Source organism: Oryctolagus cuniculus, chromosome 2 (assembly GCF_964237555.1).
Source record: "Oryctolagus cuniculus chromosome 2, mOryCun1.1, whole genome shotgun sequence".
Taxonomy (NCBI): domain Eukaryota; kingdom Metazoa; phylum Chordata; class Mammalia; order Lagomorpha; family Leporidae; genus Oryctolagus; species Oryctolagus cuniculus.
Window position 1 is genome coordinate 130179812 of NC_091433.1, and position 21488 is coordinate 130201299.

Here is a 21488-nt window from a genome sequence, read left to right on the forward strand (position 1 = left end):
AAAAATATATTGAACAACAAAGAAAAGAAATTTAAGTGGTTTTATTTGGAATAATTGGTGGATGGATTGGATATGAAGTGGGAAAAATTGCATACCTCAGAGAGCAAAGGAAAAATTCCCTTTATTTAAGAAACCATGTACATTTGTCTATGACATTATTGATTTTCTTTTCTGTTTTATGTAGAGATAATTGAAGATTCATTGCTGTAGCAAGATGGGATTGGAATAATGAGTAAGATATAAAGTTCAGTTAATTCTCTGTTAAATTATTGGAGAAGAGAACAGATAAATGTTGATATAATGGACAACACAGTAAATCTTATTCTTTGTAATAAGAAAAATCTTGAAAAAAATCTTGAGGGTGATGATGAAGGCTGAAAATTTGTAGTAATCAGAGTGATCCCTTTTCCTGGCCTTGGGTTCTTATAAGTTAAATGTTTACTTGTGTTGAGAAGAGGACACATGTCCTTCAACACTTTTTTTTTGATTGCAAAATAAATGTCATGCTGCCTTACCCATGCCACCGCTGGGGGCCCACACCCTTGTTTTATATCTGAGTACCTGTTCTGGTGAGTGAATGAGTGGCCCCTGTGCTGCTGCTGGCTGAAAGAGGGAGTTAGATCAGTGAAGGATTATTGTGCTCATGGCTAGTCTTCATATGATTGACTTGGCCTCAGAGTCTTGTGGGAGAGAGCCGAGGTTTTCATTGTTATTTCATTGGGAAACTTAACTTTCTTTTAAACTTAAAGGAACATGACCCATACGATAGTTATTCTTGGGCGGTTGGTACAATAACTGAACCTCATTCCTTTACAGTTCTTTTGGAATTTTTTACTGCCTCAAGTATCATGAATAAATACACTGCAGTAATATGGAAATGAGATTCAATTTATTGGACTCACTTTTGACTTTGACCTGAGATTTTGTGGTGTAGACTTTAGATTTGAGTTATGAGTTGAAATGAATTAAACTTGTTGACGTAAGTAGGATGCTGTCTGGCTTGTTTTTAGCATATAGTTTAATCTGTGAAATGTGTAAGAATATTAAATAGTTACTCAAAATAATGTCTTAAGTATAATATGTGAATATAATACATAGGATACCAAATAATCACAAGTCATTATCAGCTAAAGTCTACATCTGGTTGGGCACTGTCTGTCTGCTTTGCTAAAAGACAAATAGAAACAAGATGTATTTTTATAGATAATCATTGGAATGAACTGTCAAAGCTTATATTTGTTAATGGTCATCTTCCTCTCTCATTATTAGTCTGAAAGTTTTTTTTTATGTTACATTTACTCATAAAGTTACTGTATTACTTTACTTGGGTAAGGATGGTGTTTTCTCAAGTCAGATGTAACAGCTGCATGATTGAAATATAGGGTAAATATTTTTTTTAAAATCCCTTTCTTCATTGTTTTCTACCACTTTACATGGTTAGCCTGTCTGTTTATTTATTTATGAGACAGAAAGAGAGAGACAGAGGAAAAAAGAGATGTATCTTCTATCTCCTGGTTCATTCTCTAAATACCCATAACAGTTGGGATTGGGCAAGGTTGAAGCCCAGAACTCAAATCAGTGTCTCCCTCATGGGTGACAGGGTCCCCTAACTACTTGAACCATCACCTGCTGCCTCCCATAGTGCACAAGCAGGAACCTGGAATTGAAAGCAGAATTGAGACATATCAGTTTGGGATAGGCATTCCAAATGGCATCTTAACTGCTGTTCCAAATGTACATTTCATTAGTTTTTAAAAATTTTCTTCTTTTTTACCTCTTTCCTTTTTCCCTTCTTTCTTTTTTCTTTTCCTTCTCTTTTTCCTCCCTCTATCTTAGTTTTAGAGTTCAAGATGTGAGGATTCAGCTTTTTAAGTACTCAAACATGATGTAAGATCTAAAATCATAATAAAATTTAAATCAAATTTGAGAACCATGGAATCTGCAATATATATATATTATATTTGTATAATATATTTGTATAATATATTATATTTGTATAATATATATATTAGGAGTATAAACAACTGCTAAAAACAATAATCAAATCACAAGATATCTGTTTTATTCCTACTTTTTTTGGTATTTTATATTAACTACTACATATCAGAGAAAACATGATATTTTTCTTTTTGGACTGGATATTTCTCTAAGCGTAATGGTTTCAAAATGCTTGCATTTTGTTGCAAAAGACAGATTTCATTCTTTTTTTGGCTGAGTAGTATTCCATAGTGTATATATAATCACATTTTCTTTATCCAGTCATTGGATGATGGACATCTGGGTTGATTCCATATCTCAGCTACAGTGAATTTAGTTGTAATATAGATGATGGTGTAGATAACTCTTTCATATGCTGATTTCATTTCTTCTGGGTATATTCCCAGGAGTAGGATTGTTAGGTAATATGGTAGATCTATTTTCAGATTTCTGAGGAATCACCATACTTTCTCCAGTAGTTTATATTTCCACCAGCAGTGTTTTAGGGTACCTTTTTCCCCACAAGATTTTGCTAAAAATCTTTATAAAACCTTTTTATTTATAAAAAGTGAACAAATTTCATATAGTATACATATGAACATATATACTGTACATGAATTTATTTACCAGTATGAAATTTAACAGTATAGTGATATTTCACATATTTAGCAGTAAGATGATACTTCACACCCTACCCTCCCACCACTTTTCTTTTTCATTTTTTCTTTCAATTTTTACACTGATGTACTAGATTTTTTTTGTTTGTTTGTTTGTTTTTTTTGGACAGGCAGAGTGGATAGTGAGAGAGAGAGAGAGAGAGAGAGACACAGAAGAGAAAGGTCTTCCTTTTTGCTGTTGGTTCACCCTCCAATGGCCGCCACGGCTGGCATGCTGCAGCCGGCGCACCGTGCTGATCCGAAGGCAGGAGCCAGGTGCTTCTCCTGGTCTCCCATGGGGTGCAGGGCCCAAGCACTTGGGCCATCCTCCACTGCCTTCCCTGGCCACAGCAGAGAGCTGGCCTGGAAGAAGGGCAACCAGGACAGAATCCGGCGCCCCGACTGGGACTAGAACCTGGTGTGCCAGCACTGCTAGGTGGAGGATTAGCCTATTGAGCCTTGGTGCCGGCTAGATTGTTTGTTTTATTGTTGATTTTCTTGAGCTCCATATAAATCCTGGGTGTTAATCCTTTTTCAGATGCGTGGTTTGCAAATATTTTTTCCCATTTTGTTGGTTGCACCTTCACTTTGTTGAGTGTTTCCTTTGCTGTTCAGAAGCTTCTTAGGTTTTATGTAATCTCATTTGTCTTGCTTTTAGTGCCTGTTCTTCTGATCTTCATTTGGGATAACTTAGTTTTTGATTGTCTGATACCAAGTGTTCACTTCTCCACGTTTTTATTAAAGTTACAATTATATTTTTATGAGTATTTTAAAACAAACTGGTTTTAGAGAGTATAAATGTTTTGAGGGGAAGATTTCTTTATGAAACCCTAAAAGATTTTTCTTACTATTTTCAGGCCTTAATGTTAAGAAATGTATTTTTTTTTAAGTATATTTGCAACAGTGGCTTTAATATCAGTGAGAAACCAAACTTTAGATCTTACAACAATAAATTTAGACCACAGAAATTAGCAACACCCAAATGGGTCTTTCTGGTCTGCTGTTGAAAATTTGACTTTGGGACCTTAGTGTTTCTACAGTCTCCTCAAATAACCTTACTATGCATCTGGTGATTATTTTTCTAGTAGTAGATTTTACTCTGGGCTTAGTATTTTTTTTTTTTTTTTACTTCCTTCCATCCTGGTATTTTTGATATGAACAGTTCAGTTTACTGGTGGGCTATAGTTTCTTTCCAGTGACTGCAGATCTCTGCCATGTGTGCAGAATGTAGCAAAGCCAAGTTTGAGGTTTGGGTCCAGAGCTTTCCAAAGATCCCTATGGTGTGCCCTCTGACCTGGGAGATGGCTCTTACTGATGCTGGAGAAACCCAGTTGAGAATTCCTAGGATTGTTGTGCTATCAGCAAGCGCTTTAATCTTGTCCTCTTCCAGATGTTTTCTTTCCTGAGCATGAAAACACCATCAAAATAATGCTAAGGGAACTGATATGTGAGGAAGTAAAAGTAAAGGAAAAAGAAGAAATATTCACCATCTTCACGAATGCCAGAACAGTGGACTATGGATAATGTAAAAGAGGAATCTTGTATTTTTTCATATCCTTCTAGATTTCCTTGAGAAAAGTTTTAGCAGGTGACCCTAAAATAGTTTCTTAAAAAAATTAGTTACAGTAAAATTCGCTTTTTTTCTTTTTGTTTTGGTGTAAATGAACTTTAAAATATGCATAGATTCATGTGACCACTAGTGCAAACATGTTACAGAAGAATTGTATCACTTCCTAAGATTCCCCTTGTGATTTGTTTCAACCTTTCCCTCCATCCATATTCCATGACAAGCACTGATCTTGGTCTGCCACACTGCTGTTTTACTTTTTCCTGAATATCATACAAATTCAATATTGTGAGGTGATGGAGTTTGTATTGTTTATGGGGTGACTTCTCAACTCTGCATTTTTTCAGCTTGTGGAACTATATATCCAAATGTAAATTTTACTGCATGTAAATTAAGGTTTCCATTACCTTGTAGGTCTGATAATAAAGGATCATGTTGGAATATATGAAGATGCATATGTATTTTAATGATTTTTTGAACTATGCAGTTTTACAATGTCATTGCTATGTTCCCATGTGTTTATATGTTTCATTTCCTTGTGTGTGAATTTCTATCTTGTTTATCATGGAGAACTTATTTTCTATAAATATTAGCACTCTTTATATAATAGAGACTCTTGCTTTGTCTTTTGAGGTAAATAGTTTGGGGTGTTTTTTATTTTTAAATGTAATTTTCTTCAAACACTTAAAAATTTATGAAGTCATATCTATTGATCTTTTATAAATTCTTCTTTCTGTTTCCCAAGGAAACATAAGCACATACTTTTTATCTTTTTTTATTTTATTTATTTATTTATTTATTTATTTATTTTTTGACAGGCAGAGTGGACAGTGAGAGAGAGAGAGAGAGAGACAGAGAGAAAGGTCTTCCTTTTTGCTGTTGGTTCACCCTCCAATGGCCGCCACGGCTGGCGCGCTGCAGCCGGCGCACCGCGCTGATCCAATGGCAGGAGCCAGGTGCTTCTCCTGGTCTCCCATGGGGTGCAGGGCCCAAGCACTTGGGCCATCCTCCACTGCACTCCCTGGCCACAGCAGAGGGCTGGCCTGGAAGAGGGGCAACCGGGACAGGATCCGATGCCCCGACCGGGACTAGAACCCAGTGTGCCGGCGCCGGTAGGCGGAGGATTAGCCTATTGAGCCGCGGCGCCGGCCTTTTTATTTTTAACCTTTCAATAACTTTTATTCTATTCCTTTCTTTCTTTATCTGCTGTATGTTTCTTCTCCTCCCTCAACTTAAAATTTCTTTCTATGAATCCTGATTAGCTCACTTGTTCATTCATGAAATATATATTGAGATTGTATGATATGTAAAGTACTGTGGTATGTATGATGGTATTCAAACCTAACAGACCTGTCCTAAAGGAGATTTCTACTCTAGTGAGAAATGAAAAATATGCACAAGTATTAGGAATCCCAGGTAGAAAAGAAATTCCATGGTGCAAATATGGAGGACTTGCTAGGAGAATTTAGAGGAATGAGAAGTCCCTTGCAGTTGTATGAGATGCTCTAATTTAATGATAAGGTGGTGTTTGAATTGAATTTGGATATATGCTGTTAAAAGTTACTAGTGTTTCATAACATTATATCACAAAACTTAGCAGCTAAAAACAGCAGCCATCTTAATTATGGTTATAAATTCTGTGGTTCAGGAGTTTGGTTAGGGCGCAGTGAAAGTGGCTTTTTTTTTGCCTTAAATTTCCAGGATCTCAGCTGGGATGACTCTGAGACTAGTAGTGGTTTAGGGACTGGACTGCAATCTTCTCAGCCAAAAGGCTGAGAAGCGATGGAGGTTTCTTCACTCATAAGTCTAGCACCTTCCTTGGAATGATTTGAATACAAGATTTTCTGTATTGAGTGCTTATATGTGAATGTGTGACTTTTTGTCACACATTGATGACTCAGTGTTTTTGAACTTCCTAAGTGCCCCAGGCACAATGTGGAGGCCACATCACTTTATTTAACCTAGCCATGGAAGTCACATTGTGTTGGTTAAAGTTAAAGACAAGCCAGCTCTAGTCAAGATAGGGGCCACGGACACCCATCTCTGATAGTGTTGAGTGTCAAAGAATTCTGAAGCTTTTAAAAATCTATCCCACAGGCCATAGTCTGAATATCTTCCCAGCCTAAGAGAATAATGTAATTTTAGCAAAATACACAAAAGTGAAAATCTCTGCAATAACTTTGAGAGTTTCAGCTCTTGGTAGTTAACCAAAAAAAGTAAGGTAAGGTAACTTTCTGAATAAACAGTTATACTGCTTGTTCCTCTCCTCCCTGCTAATCTGTCCTGCCATGATGTTTTCAGACACCCACAGACATGGGGATGCATACACACACATATACACACACAGGGTCCTTCAGGTGTTCTGTGGTTGAATGACTCTGGGAAACATTTCATTAGAAAGTTTTCTTCCTTCAAAAATTTGTTCACAAGTGCTTGTTGTGAATATCATGCGTATCTGTCTGCCTTATTTAGTGGTTTCCTAAATAATTACTCAGGAAGGATATATCCACATAGGGAGAAGCTCTGGGCCAATATTGTAAAATATTTTATGTTCAAACAATAAGTACGTAGTATATTTTCTGGATAACTTATAATTTTTATTCTTCTTGCCTGTTGGAGTTTGGCTTATTTTCTCTGGTGTTGATCATGAAGTGAAACAGGAATATAGGCTGGGGGAAGCACATTCAACAGATAATGGAGACTATCGAAAACATTAATGGATTATTGCTAGGTTGCTTGCTGATTAGAATGTATAAATTTTCTTAATTTCTTTTGTTTAAGATCTCAACAATTGAAGAAAACCTAAGTAAAAACACAAAAAATTACATTTGTGTGATTGAAAATTGATGGGTGGTCATATAAATTTTCCCTTTGTATAGTTTATGTGATTTTAAGCTTTAGAGACTTTCTGAACCAGGTGATTGGGATGGATTCTTTGTTTCCTCATTAGAAGGTGAATGGATAAATGACTGAATCAAGATGACTATGGATGGGAAGTAGTGAGATTATTAAAATTGAATTTTTCATTTATGAATACCTTTGTGAGAGGCTGCTGAACATGGCAATGTCACGAGTTTATACTGTGAGTTTTAAGTTTTCAACTGACCAGGATTTATTTTTTTGAAAGCTTGCAAAACATTTTGTTCTGTTGATAAGTTCAGGTTAGTTTACCTTTTCTTTCCTTTTTTTTTTTTTTTTTTTAAAGATTTATTTATTTATTTGAAAGGCAGAGAGACAGAGATATCTTTCATCTGCAGATTCACTCCTCCAATGGTCACAGTGGCTGGAGCCGGACTGACCTGAAGCCAGGAGCTTCATCTGGGTCTCCCATGTGGGTACAAGGGCCCAAGGAGTTGGGCCATCTTCTGCTGCTTTCCTAGGTGCATTAGCAGGGAGCTGGATTGAAGTAGAACAGCTGGAACTCGAACTGCCTCCCATATGGGATGCCAGTGTTGCAGGTGGTGGATTTACCTGCTATGCCACAGCACCTGCCTCTACTTTATCTCTCTGACAACACTTTTAAAATTGCACATCTGTAGCAAATTTAGAACAGTTTCAGTTATTACTTATGTGTATGTGTTTATGCGTGTATGTTTGTATATACAGTAGAGAACATTTTGTGTAGGTTAGGGCAGTTGTTTTGGTGGGAAAGAAAAGGCTTTGTCAGGTTGAGCACCTACTTTCATGTGTGTGTGTGTGTGTGTGTGTGTGTGTATTTGGTTAAATTCAGAAGTCAGCCAACTACTGAGGTTTCTTGAGTGTGGTTAGCCACTAAAACAGAACAGTGATAATGGATCTTTATATTACTTTTTAAGTATTTGGCAGTTTTTCAAAATTGAGAAAATATTGTTTTAGAAATCAGAGTGCCCTTTCATGGGAGTTGATTACCCTATATACTAGTGAGAGATTAATGAGATTGAAGGAAGTAGAGAATTTGAAAGTCCTTGTTTTACAGACAGTGTTTCAATGCTATGGGTATGTGTTCTGTGCTGTGGCACACAAAATGAAGAATGGGGACTTTAAGTCCCAAGGGACCCACTAGCAGAATACCAGGTGATCAAAGGGGATCAGGTGCTGATGTTTGGAGGAGGGGAATGTATGACCAGGATAAATCCCCAAAAGTAGAACTAAAGATGGTAAGTGTTACCTGGCCATTTCTTGAGGACATATGTCTGAATTGCTTTCATTTTTTTGTGCCCATAGAACCTAGTGCATTGCCTTCTACAATCTAGGAATTCAGAGAATTTTTGTTGCACACACATATGCCTTTCCCCATCCCCACTCCCTCTTTTGGTTGAGCATCCATGCACTTAATGACAGAGCTTCTGCATAGACATTGTAAGTATTATTTTTGTATTTTTTGGTGATTAATTTGCTGATGAAACCTGACTGTACATTCAACTTTGATATCTGAAAGATGCAATGAATCTTTGAAATCCCAGGTAGAATTTTCTCTCTTTAATATAGTTTTTTTTTTTTTTTAATTTATTTGACAGATAGAGTTAAACAGTGAGAGAGACAGAGAGAAAGGTCTTCCTTCCGTTGGTTCACCACCCAAATGGCTGCTACTGCCAGAGTTATGCCGATCCGAAGCCAGGAGCCAGGTGCTTCCTCCCGGTCTCCCATGCGGGTGCAGGGGCCAAGCACTTGGGCCATCCTTCACTGCTCTTCCGGGCCACACCAGAGAGCTGGACTGGAAGAGGAGCAACCAGGACTAGAACCTGGTGCCCAAATGGGATGCTGGCACCTCAGGCGGAGGATTAACCAAGTGAGCCATGGCGCTGTCCCCTTTAATAGAGTTTTATCTCAGTTTTCTTCCAGTGAACATTGCTTGTTACCAGTATTTTTGTTGTTGTAAAAATACATAACATAAAGCTTACTATTTTAATGATTTTAGGTGCACAATTCTGTGGCATTAAGTACATTCACACTGTTGTGCAGCCATTAGAAATTACCAAAAACCATCTCCAGAACCTTTTCATTTTCCCAAACTGAAAGTCTTAATCAGTGAGATTTATTTATTTATTTATTTATCTATTGTTATAGATTTTGAGTAGCTTATTTACTTTTCCACTAGTCGTAGTTTATGTCATGATTATAGGTGGCTAAATCCTCTAACTTCTCAAGAATATGTAACATTATTGAGTGAGCATTGCGTCTTATGGAGAACTTTAATCTTTGGGCATACAGTTAAGAGTTCTTGACTTCACAGCACCACAAACCCTCTTTGAAATGATCTGCAGTGAGTTATAAGTTTCTCATTTGTGCCTCATTACTGACTGAACAAATGAAATATTTAATACATGTGTTTGAGGAGCTTATTTTGATATCTTTGCAGAGGAGGAAAGGAGACAAAGAACAAAAGTGGAATTTACATGACACCTTTTAATGATCATTATTTTTTAAATGTTTATTTTTGTCTACTTGAAAGAGTAATAGAGAGAGAGAGAGCGAGCGAGCGAGAGAGAGCGAGCGAGCTTTCACCCTCTGGTTCATTCCCCAAACGCCCGTCATAGCCAGGGCTGGGCCAGACAGAAGCCAGGAGCCTGGAACTCCATCTGGGTCTCACACATGGGTGTCAGGGTCCCAAGCACTTAGCCTGTCATCTTCTGTTGCCTAGGTGCTATAGCAGGGGGCAGGTTGGAAGGGTGAGTAATCAGGACTTGAATTAGCAATTTGTTATGGGATGTGGTTGCCCCAAATGGCAACTTAATCTGCTGTGCCATAACACCTGCCCCAGCTTTTTAGTTTTATAAGAACTACATTATCTCTAATTTTATAGGTATACTTTTTAGCTCTTCAATTTCCTTGAGAAATTTGTTTGGAATATAAAACTGGGAGTAGTCTTTTCTTTTTCAAATTCTTTCCAGTCTGGTGGTTGATACAGGTAAGTATGTGTGCATGTGTGTATACACATACATGGTACTATTGTTATTGGAGCTAACAAAATATATAAAAAGCTGTATTTTTAGCTTGAGTTTTGTGTAAAGTCTGGTTAAAGGCATTAAAGATTAAAAGCTGACTTGAACTCTGGTGGTCTTAGTCTATTTTTGAGGGCTATACTGCCCTTGAATATGGCAATTTTACTCTGGTGCCAGATTGTTTGTGGCTAAGGAATGCCTCTTTTTCATTACTATAACATTATTTTTTTTCTTAAGCTAAAGACTGTTATTAATTTGTACCTTTCCCTTACTTCTCAATAAACCATATAAGAAAACAAGCAAATGCCAAAAAATAATACAGCCTGCTTCCTACCAGAATGACTTCAGCCCTTCTTAGGCTGCTAAACATATGGATATCCCAGCTGCTCTGATGAAGAAGGCTGTGGCCTAACTGGGCGTGTGTGCTGTTTGATGTTCTTGGTAGGTATTCAAGCAGAATTTGATCTCTTACCAGTGGAGGAGGGAGCTATCTATAGCAGTAGTTCCAGAACATTTTGGAGACAGAAACCTTTCAAGAATCTAATGAAAGTCATGAGCCTTTTCCTTATAGAAAAATTAGTATTAATTTTCATAACACTGAAAAAGATTCAGATACTTTCTGATATATTTCAAATTACATAAACCTTGTGTATATATATCTGGATTCTTAAGGTCCAGAATTAGTGTCAGTGGTGTATCCTGGGCTACTCCTTTTCTAGTTTCTTCATGATTTGTGAAGAACGTATAGCAGAACAGGTTGATAAAGTTTTAACCACATAAGAGTTTAATTTCATACCTTTAGTGAGAAATGGATGTTATCGTCATTAACACATTGATACATAGGTTGGAGATACTGGTATGCTTTTCTTAGTAGCCACGTTTAGGTAGGGTATAGAAAATAAGTTGACCATTATTACATTTCCTACTTTGGAAACTACCAATCCAGTTGATTAGAATAGTTAAGTGCCCTAAGTCTGTGTGTACTGCTAGAGCCGTTAGCATCATCTCCGATCAGTTGGAGTCAGCGTGACACTCTTCCCACTGTGATGTACCATGTCTTAGAGCCCTGCTCCATGTAGCGGTCTAGGCCAGCCTTCACAAATAGGTCATAAATGGCACATGGGATAAAATGTGTTCATTATTCTGGTTATAAGAGATTAACTTTATTTGTTGAAGAGGTAGAGTGTTCATATATTCTAGTATAGGCATTTTAGGAAACATCTTATTAGCAGTCGTGTGTGTGTGTGTGTGTGTGTATTTGGATTTGTGTGAGGCAGCTGGGGGAGTCTGGCCTTCCATCATTGCTTCAGTGATTTTTCTTTTCTTCTATAAAAAAATTATCATTGGCAACTTTCCTTTGGTTTTTATGTTAAATGAAAAAGTTCAAGAATATTTTCATAGATTTTTGACTTATGCTTATGATGGGAATGGAAAACATACTCTCCACCCCCACCCCCACCCCACCCCCTCAGTATATAAGGTTTACTTTAATTCTCATCTCTGCAAAGTCCAATTCACAGCTGGAGTTTCTTTTAGTGGGAATTTCCTGATTTGAATTCCTTAGCTTTTCCTACATGATTTACCTATTGTGTTGCAGGACATTTTTGCTCTTACTAGGTTTACTACTTGAAAAGCCTTACTAAACTTCTGGTGTACTCACAGGTACTACTCTTATAGCTATGCTTTTCTGTGTCCTGGTGATTAAAAAGGATGCTTCTTCCATGCAGCCAGCAGGATTAACAGATGGCCATATTGAACCCCAAAGCATCTAGGCTTCTTTCCTGCTTTAACCCCATAACCTCTCCCTTGGTTGGCAATGTGCTGGTGTTGACAGTTCTCTTAGTTCAGCCAAAGGTGAAAGATAATTGCTTGTGGAGTAGCGGCTGGGATGGTATGTGTTTTTGCAGCAAGCATCCCCACCCCCGCCCCCAGGCAGAGCTTTGGATCTGGTGCATATTTCAAAGCATGTGTTAAACTTTATATGATACTGATTAAAATGGAGGGCTCCAGGGTGAATTGGCAGAGCCCCACCACTGCATCTGCCAAATGACATACAGAGAAATGTCTTGTTACAAACGGAAGGGCTGAAATCTATCTATTTTAGCAATATGTAAGCCCACAAAATGAAAGGAGACTCTGAGCATGTGTGTATACACAGCCTGGGAGCATCCAGGATTCGTTAACAATTCCTTTGTCTCTGTGACATTTTTCTTCTCCTTTAACCAACAACAGCAAAGTCCATGTGTGAATAATAGTTTGCATTACCATGTCCTATAGGCCTCCATTCCCAATGAACATTTGTTTAAAAACCCAAGTTGGACCAAACATGGAGTAGCCAGAATTGTGGGTCTTTAAGATGAGATCTATGAAGTTAATTCTTAAAGGAAGCAAACTCTTGGCCAGCGCCGCGGCTCACTAGGCTAATCATCCGCCTTGCGGCGCCGGCACACCAGGTTCTAGTCCCGGTCGGGGCGCCGGATTCTGTCCCGGTTGCCCCCCTTCCAGGCCAGCTCTCTGCTGTGGCCAGGGAGTGCAGTGGAGGATGGCCCAAGTGCTTGGGCCCTGCACCCCATGGGAGACCAGGAGAGGTACCTGGCTCCTTGCCTTTGGATCAGCGTGGTGCGCCGGCCGCAGCGCGCTGGTCGCGGCGGCCATTGGAGGGTGAACCAACAGCAAAGGAAGACCTTTCTGTCTCTCTCTCTCACTGTCCACTCTGCCTGTCAAAAAAAAAAAAAAAAAAAAAAGAAGCAAACTCTTTACAACGCAGATGTTTATTTCCAGAGCTTTTAGGTTCCAGCATTCTTCATGACCTTTTAGAAAGAAGTATGCGCTTATATCCTAGTATGGATCAACACTTTATCATAGGCAACATTAATATCTCAGGGTTACATTTCCTTAGACATCTTGTCCGCTTTTATGACTGGGTTAAGATAAAGAAGCCATCAAGTCTAAATGTGACACTAATATTTTGTTAGGAAAGCAGAGAGGATAAGCAATGTAGAAGAGTAAGAAGGATGAGTAGCACCAAAACCAAAACCAAAACCAAAATAAACAAATCCAAGTTTAAGATATTGGTGGAAAGAGGAGGATGAAAAGAGATGTAAGCGAGACTTATGAATCATGGGTGAATAGAGAGAGCAGGCATAAGATTAGAGTTTACAGAATGGATAGTGAGTTCTAAATACTCACACTAAGCAGCCACAGTTATATTGATTTATACACTTAAATAACTCCATAAAACACGTATGCATTTCATCACATTCTCGGCTTCAGGATCTCTTTTTCCAGATACTGAAGAATGTTTTGATTCTGTGCGTTGTTCTTTTATTTTTCTGAATGGCTCATAAGATGGCTTTGAGAACTTATTATAGGACTTTGTTGTCATTTAGGTTAAACTTGAGCTGACAAGGCATAACTTGAACAACCTCACAGGCAAAAAAAAAAAAAGCACTACAGTAAAGGTAGCAGATCTTGGATTGGGAAGGCATATACATTTTATTGTTTAGAACTTGCTTTTAAACTCTAAAAACTTGTGAGATTTGCATATAGGGTTATATTCCAGTAATACAGGTGAGATGATCTGAGTCTATTTTGCTTTTAAGTGTTAGTTGTATCCTGTTTCTTTTGTTAACTTTTTGCTGCTGCTCCTCCCTGTCCTGTCTTCCCTCTTTCCCCCAGCACTCCTTCTTCTCCTCTTCTTCCTTCTTTAGACTTTTGAAATGGGGACAGGGATTATGCAGGGAATTGAGAGACAAAATGCTTGTTATTAACCTCCCTTTTTGGAACTTTTATTGAATTTCATCTTTATTTTCCTCTGTATTAAAGCTTAATGCTCCAGTCATTAAGATACTTACTTCTAAAGCATATTTTTGACTTAAACTTTTTAAAAGGATAGTTTAGAGTAGGGAGAGTTGATAATCTGTTTTTCTTTCTCTTAGAGTCCCAGTTGGGTTAAATAGGACTTGCCCTGAGGATGTTAGTATTGACTTCATGTAAAAGAAGTTTGAAACCTAAGATTCCACTTAGTTTCCTCTCCTGGGCTTTTAGAATATTTTGCACAGAGAGAAAAATGCAACTGGAATGTAGTCAGCCACTAAATCCTATTGAATGCCACTTCTTAAGAATTGCCTTAGAGTTTCAAGTGGGTCAGTTACTAAATGGAAGCTTCCTTGGATGTGAAGCAGTCTTAATTCATAAAGAATACTGTGAAAAAGGAAGAGGAAGGTTGTGCACCCTTTTTTGTGTAGTTAAAGTTCTAAAAGAGAAGCAGGAATAACAGGAAATTTGGAGCTTGTCTATAATCACATATTATGTGATTATGTAAAACTTTATGTGTAAAGATTCATCCTTGTGTACTAATCTCTCTGAATCTGATGTCAAGATTAATTGACTCTCTTGAGGGTTTATGCTTATTTCAATCAACAAATTCCATTGAGTGTATGTTAAAACAAGTGTCTATACAGTGTATCAGGTTGTGTTATTTTCTATGAAGAAAAAAAATGAAGGATGAAAGGTTTCATGGTTATTTGGGATTGAGTAAGGTGATCAGTCCTTTAGTGTTTGTTTACTAGACACTTAAATATTAAAATTCTGATATTTTCATGATTCATTGTCTCTTAACATTTAAAACTTTGATTCTGTTGAATTTTAGCTCTCTTTGACTGGCAGCACTTAATACTTTTTCCTCTTAGATAGAGCAGATTCTGAGTATAAATAACCGTTTATAGCAAATGGGCGTACAATTTTGTATTTGCCCCTGGTATTTTTTGCAGTATCTTGTGCTGGTATAAAGCTAAACACAGCAATAGATTACCAAATAATATTGTTTTATCTTCCCTTTTGTTAAAGGAGAAGTACTTGGAGCTTCACAATTAAAGAAGTTTGTGTGTATTATAAATTTATATATTAAGCCAAAACCAGATTTGGATGCTTTTCCTATTTTTGTTGCAGTGGGCTTCCTAAGGTTATTCATTGTTAGATTTGTAGACATACTTGTATTCTCTTCAATTTCGAAGTTGGAAAGTTTGAACTCCAATCAGGGCTTTGGTATAAACTTGAATTTTGAATGTTTTCCTTTTATAAGAAGGTTTTTGAAATAGTTTTGGTAGATCCCTGGAAGTGTTTTCAGATTTTATTCTTATATGTATGTGTATGTGCATTATCTTGGTTTATAACTCTCATGGCCTCTCTAAGCAGACTACTCAGCATTCAAGGTTTAGTCAGAGTTCCTCACTTTCCATAGTTGGATGAAGTCAAATCCGTAAATAGGAGTGTTATCTTTGTGTTTCATGCTGGAGTTTGAAGTCTATAGGAAGGTGGTCAGGCATGAGTAGTAGATTTAAAATAGGCAGGCTAGAACCCTAGCATGAGCTGAAACCCAGGAAGGATGGGCTGGAACCATGTAATAATTGTTGCCCCTGGCCTTGACCATGTATCCTCAGAAGCTGATGCACTTCATCATGGAACTAAACACGCACATGACATAAGAGAAGCTGAAAGGGGATCCATGAGAAGTTAGAGTAATTGCAAGTCTGATGCTGCCCCATGCTGTCAAACTGAATCAGCAGATAAAATGCATTATGTGAGAGGCACAAAATGGCTTTTGCTTCATTTTCACTTTTTTTTTTTTTTTTTTTGACAGGCAGAATGGACAGTGAGAGAGAGAGACAGAGAGAAAGGTCTTCCTTTTTCTGTTGGCTCACCCCCCAATGGCCACTGTGGCCGGCGCACCACGCTGATCGGAAGCCAGGAGCCAGGTGCTTCTCCTGGTCTCCCACGCGGGTGCAGGGCCCAAGCACTTGGGCCATCCTCCACTGCACTCCCAGGCCACAGCAGAGAGCTGGACTGGAAGAGGAGCAACCGGGACAGAACGGCGCTCCGACTGGGACTAGAACTCGGTGTGCTGGCGCCGCAGGAGGAGGATTAGCCTATTGAGCTGCAGTGCCGGCCCATTTTCACTTTCTAAATCTTACACAGGAATGTCTTTTGTGTCCTACCCTACTTAGAAATTTATAGAACAGGGAATTCTGGGAAATGTAGTTTGATATATCCAAGTCTACACATTACAAATATATGTGTGTGTATGAGTCCAAGACTTGATAGCTGGGGTTAAATGTATAGACTGGTTGGACCACCTGTTCTTACAGAAATAGTTTAATTGGAACACAGTGTTTCTCATTTGTTTACATGTTGTGTAGTTTTTTGCTACCAACACTGAATTGAATAGTTGCACTAGTAGCTGTCTAGCATACAAAACTTAAAGTATTTACTATTTGACCTTTTAAGAGCAAGTTTGCTGACCTTGGTCTGCAGGAACTAAGAGATTCTATAACTCCCAGAGCAAGGGTATCTAGAAACACTTCTCAGAATCTCCAGAACATTGTATTTATCCCAAAGAAGTTTTGCTAGTTTATATTTCCTTTTTATAAGCATTCTTGTTAAAATTTTTTCTTTCTTTATGCATATTTTTGTTTTTGTGGTATTGATCAGAAATAGGATGAAAGTTATATATAAAAATATTGATTAATCTATTCAACTGCATATTCATCATGTTTTTTCCTATAAGCTTTATTATCTAACTATGTTGTATTTTTTTCCTTTAAATTTTGATTCCTCAGCTTATCATTATAGTTGTTAAGATGTGCTAATATCCTAGGGTTGCTATGATAAAGTTTACTGCAAACCAGGTGGCTTAAACCACAGCAACAAAAAATACTTAGAAGTTTACTCCTCCACAGATCTGGAATCCAGAAGTCTGATATCAAGGTGTGGTGGTAGGCAGGGTTGAGTCCTTCTGGGCTCAGAGGTAGAATGTTCCATGGCTGCCTTGCTTTTGCCTGCAATCTTTGGTATTCCTTGGTTTGTGGCAGCATAACTCTAACCTCTGCCTTCTTTGTTACATAGTGTTCTCTCTGTGTGTTGTCTGCATTTGTCCTTTTCTTTCTTTCTTTTTTTCCTTTAAAGATTTATTTATTTATTTGAAAGGCAGAGTTACAGAGAGGCAGAGAGAGAGAGCGTGCAAGGTCTTCCATCCACTGGTTCTTTTTTTTTTTTTTTTAAAGATTTATTTATTTATTTGAAAGGCAGAGTTACAGAGACACAGAGGCTTAGGGCCGGCTCTGTGGTGTAGTGGGTAAAGCTGCCATCTGCAGTGCCAGCATCCCATATGGGTGCCCTTTTGAGACCCAGCTGCTCCACTTCCTATTCAGCTATCTGCTATGGCCTGGGAGAGCAGTAGAAGATGGCCCAAGCCCTTGGGCTCCTTTAACTGCCTGGGAGAACTGGAGGAAGTTCCTGGCTCCTGGCTTTGGATAGGCGCAGCTCTGGCCATTGCGGCCAATTGGGGAGTGAACCAGCAGATGAAAGACCTCTCTCTCTCTCTCTCTCTCTCTCTCTCTCTCTCTGTGTGTGTGTAACTCTGACTTTCAAGTAAAATAACTAAATCAGAGAGAGAGAGAGAGAGAGAGAGAGAGACAGGCAGAAGGCAGAAGCAGAGAGAGAGAGAGTTCTTCCATTCACCGGTTCACTCCCCAAATGGCCCCAACTGTCAGAGCTGGACTGATCCAAAACCATGAGCCAGGAGCTTCTTCTGAGTCTCCTACATGGGTGCAGGGGCCCAAGCACTTGTGCCATCTTCTACTGTTTTCCTAGGCCATAGCGGAGAGCTGAATCGGAAGTGGAGCAGCCAGGTCTCAAACTGGTGCCCATTTGGGATGCTGGCACTGCAGGTGGACATAGCTCGGGGCCTGTTCTTCTTTTCTAAGGATACCAGTTATGTTGGATTCATGCCCACTCTGATGACTTCATATTAACTTGATTATATCTACAAAGATCCTAACTCCAAATAGGGTCACATTCACAGATATTGGGAATTAGGGCTTCAACATGTTTTTTGGGGGGACACAATTTAAATCTTTGCACTAGAATTTATATTTACTGAACACCATATATGACTTTCTTAGCAGCTTTCTCTAAGCTGTGCCATATTTTTTGTGCCACACAAAAAAATGTGGGAATGATCCCTAAGCATCCCAAGTATCTGAAGCATAAGTGTGTACTTCATGAAAAATGAATTGAACAGATATAACAGATTCTATATTTAGAAATTAAGACTAACATTGTATATATAGTTTTCACATGTTTAGATGGACTAATATATGATTTATTACTAGTTTTTCCTACAAGGGTACTAAACTGCTGTTGATAAGTCAGTAGTAGTTAGTGACATTTTTAGTATGGCTGTTATAAACAAGGAGCTGTCTTAGGTGTCAAGATATTCAATGGATAGAATCCCTTTTTAGGAAAGGTAAATTTACATATTTATTTATTTTTAAAATGAACATTGAGTTCTTTAAAAATACTTTAAAATTTGTCTTCATTTTATTTGCAAAGCAGAGATAGAGATAGGGATGGAGGGGAGAAAGGAAGGAAAGGAGGGAGAGAGAGAAGTGAACAGATGGGGAGGGGAGACAAGAGACAGAGACCTTCTATCTCCTGGTTTACCCTTCACATGTCTGTAACAGTCAAGGCTGGGCCAGGCAGAAACCAGGATTCTGGAACTCCATCTGCATCTGTCACACGGGTGGCCATCATCTGCTTCCTCCAAGAATGTGCATCAGCAGGAAACGGATTGGAAGTAGAGTAGCTGGGTCTTGAACCAGGTACCCCGATATGGGATAAAGCATCCCAAGCAGTAAGATGCTATCCCAAATGTCTACCCCTGAATTGACATATGATTAACTGATATTATAAATATTAGGGAACTTGGAATAAAGGAGTAATTAGTGTAGTTTAGCTTAGAAAGTAAAATGTTCCACTTACTTTAGAATATAAGATATTTTTCTTTCTTCATATTTTGCCCCTGGGAAATGAAATGATTGTATAGGGTGAATGGAAATATGAGGGGAAAAAAGGCCATCAGATATTTTCATGATCTCTGGGGGAGATTTCCGGATATTTGTTAGTTAGAATATTGTTATTTTTAATTATCATGTACCTAAGATGGTGCTCAGTTGATGAAAAGATTATTGGTGATAAGGAATATCTGTATAGTGGTTCTGCAGTTACTGTTGACATTTTTGTTAAGTAGGTTGGTGTTTTCTCCTCTTTGCCTTGTAGGCTAGAAAAGTAAGTGCTTTAAGAAAAAAGACTCATGCCATTGGATCGGCGCGGTGCGCTGGCCGCAGCGTGCCAGCCGTGGTGGCCATTGGAGGGTGAACCAATGGCAAAGGAAGACCTTTCTCTCTGTCTCTCTCTCACTATCCACTCTGCCTGTCAAAAAATAGATAAATAAATAAATAAAAAGAAAAAAAAAAGAAAAAAGAACTTTGGGCAGCTAGCTACAAAATGTTGGTAATAAACTGACTTGAACTGAAGGTTTAATTCCTGGTCTTTAATAAACCATCTCTATCCTTCTCTAGTGAAGAATTCATACTTATATAACAGGTTGTCTTGGCTGAGTCAGAGCTGAAATGAGAAGTTAAGCAATATTCCATTGGATCTTTCATGGGTGCTTTGGGTGGGCAATGTCCTTAACTGTCCCAAAAAATTTAGGGTCACAAAAGCTTGCACCTAGCCATGTCTCCTGTTAGTCTGATGTCGCTCCCCCTCTTCGTGGAGGAACGACACTAAGCCCTGCCTAGGCTTCATATCCGAGTCACGGCACCATTATGTCGCTCCCCCTCTTCGTGGAGGAACGACACAGGACCCTGCGCTGTTCTTTCGTCTGCTCGGCCCTCCCTGGGTTTGCTGCTGGTTCTTCCCGGGTTGGCTACTGTCCCTTCCACCTCCGTGGAAGGGCGGTTCCCCCTGGCCACATTCCCCACTTCCGCAGGGGAGCGGCACACCGCCGGCCGGCTCTCTCGGGGGCTGCACAGGTGTTCCCCTTAGATGTTCCCCTTAGATGTTCCTGGTGCATGCCGTCTCTCTCCTCCTTTATAGTCCTCCTCCGCCAATCCCAACTCGGCTGCCCACACGCCAAGCACGCTGCTCTCCTCCAATCAGGAGCAAGTCCTACAGTTTATTGGCTGAACTGGAGGCAGCTGTGTAGAAGCTGTTTTCTTCTCTCCCAGCGCCATATTGTGGGAGAGCAGATGCATAGAATAAGTCTTAATTCCAGTAACAGTATAGTCCGAGTTGCTCCCCACAGATCCCCCTTTCTTTTTATTTTTTGGCGTTGATACGCGCCTGTCTTCGGTGTCCCGCGGCACACACTCTGCTCTACTTGCTAGAGTTGCCACAGGTTCTTACAAGTCCTATCAATCAGGCAAACCGAATCCGGGTCCTCTCTTCGCCATGTTGTGAGGAGGTTTTTAGGCGCTGATGCGTGCCTGTCTTCGGTGACCTGCGGCTCATACTCTGGTCGAGCCGCCTGCTGGTGCTTACCGCCTTACCAATCAGGCAGACCGAATCCAAGCCTTCTCATTGCCATATTGTGGGGAGGCCCATTGGTGTTGATTCGTGCCTATCTTCGGTGACCTGCAGCTCATACTCTGGTCGAGCCGCCTGCTGGTGCTTACCGCCCTAATCAGGCAGACCGAATCCAAGCTCTCTCATTGCCATGTTGTGGGGTGACTTATTGGTGTTGATAATGTGCCTGTCTTCGGTGACCTGCGGCGCATAAGCTGCTAGCCGCCCGCAGGTGCTCATCGCCTCACTAATCAGGCAGACCGAATCCAAGCCTTCTCATTGCAGTATTGTGGGGAGGCCTTTCTATTTCTCTATTTCTCTATCTCCGGGCATTCCTATTTCTCCCATTTTACTTCTATCTTCCAGCATTCCTATTTCTCTCATTTTACTTCTATCTTCCAGCATTCCTATTTCTCTCATTTTACTTCTAAACTTCTGTTTCTCTTATCCCCGCGGCTTCCCGGCGCCCGCCCCGAGGCTGCTTCACGGCTCTGCCACTAGTATTCAATCTAAGTTCCCCGGGCTAACCTGGCGAATTCAACCCAGCTCACGTCTCCGCCCCACGATTTGGCTTCCCATCCTTTGCTCCCCGGGCTAATCAGACGGATCCCAACCGGGCTTACGTTTCCGCTTCTGGTTTTAACTTTTCGCCCCCTATTCCCGGGCTAACTTGAGAATCCCAAAGTGGCTTTCGTCTCCGCCTTGGCCTGCCCCCACAGCTTCAATTTCCCTAACATTTTTCTCTACCCGGTATGTTTCCCCAAGCTTTCCTCCAACAATGCTCCTCCCTCATTTCTCCTGGCCTCTCCCCACAGTCCGCATCCGAGTCTGTTTGTTCTAGCTTTCACTTTCGCTTTCAACCTTAGAGATTTCTCCCAGCTTCCCCCCGTAGTCCGTATCCGAGTCTATGCCTAGGCTTTCAATAGCTTTTTCCGGCACCTTTTTCGTCCGGCTTTTCCC

General features: G+C 39.5%; 1 protein-coding gene and 1 long non-coding RNA gene across 6 annotated transcripts in view; both read left to right on the forward strand.

Moving 5' to 3' along the window:
• The window catches only part of EXOC6B (exocyst complex component 6B), a 738880-nt gene that overhangs the window by 196265 nt on the left and 521127 nt on the right, over window positions 1–21488 (forward strand). The window lies entirely within an intron of this gene.
• LOC127490311 (uncharacterized) lies at window positions 8404–10505 on the forward strand. The gene is made up of 2 exons (XR_007918228.2): window positions 8404–8538; window positions 10414–10505. It is a non-coding gene; the product is annotated as an uncharacterized lncRNA (long non-coding RNA).